Source organism: Ammodytes marinus, assembly GCF_949987685.1.
Source record: "Ammodytes marinus genome assembly, chromosome: 15".
Classification (NCBI taxonomy): Eukaryota; Metazoa; Chordata; class Actinopteri; order Uranoscopiformes; family Ammodytidae; genus Ammodytes; species Ammodytes marinus.
In genome coordinates, this window is record NC_137219.1 from 10,999,409 (window position 1) to 10,999,712 (window position 304).

Sequence of the window (304 nt, forward strand, 5' to 3'; positions counted from 1 at the left end):
ATAATCTGTATTCTGTAGATATGATTATTAAAAAAGCCAGTGAGTTTGTGTCCTTTGGAAACTATGCTTTGCACTGTGTCCTAAAAACTGCTGCCCCTGGTTGAATTGCTTTTGAATAACAACAGAAGCCGCCTGACATTGCCAGCCATGAGCATGTCTTGTTGATTTGGTGGTGCTTGTGTGGTAGGATGGATTAATCGCCTGCACAGCTTTTCTGTGAAAACCATCAAAACAATGTCGGCTCAGCTAGATAGAGATGGAACGTCTGCATGGACAATCTGCTCACTTGAATCATCCATCTGCG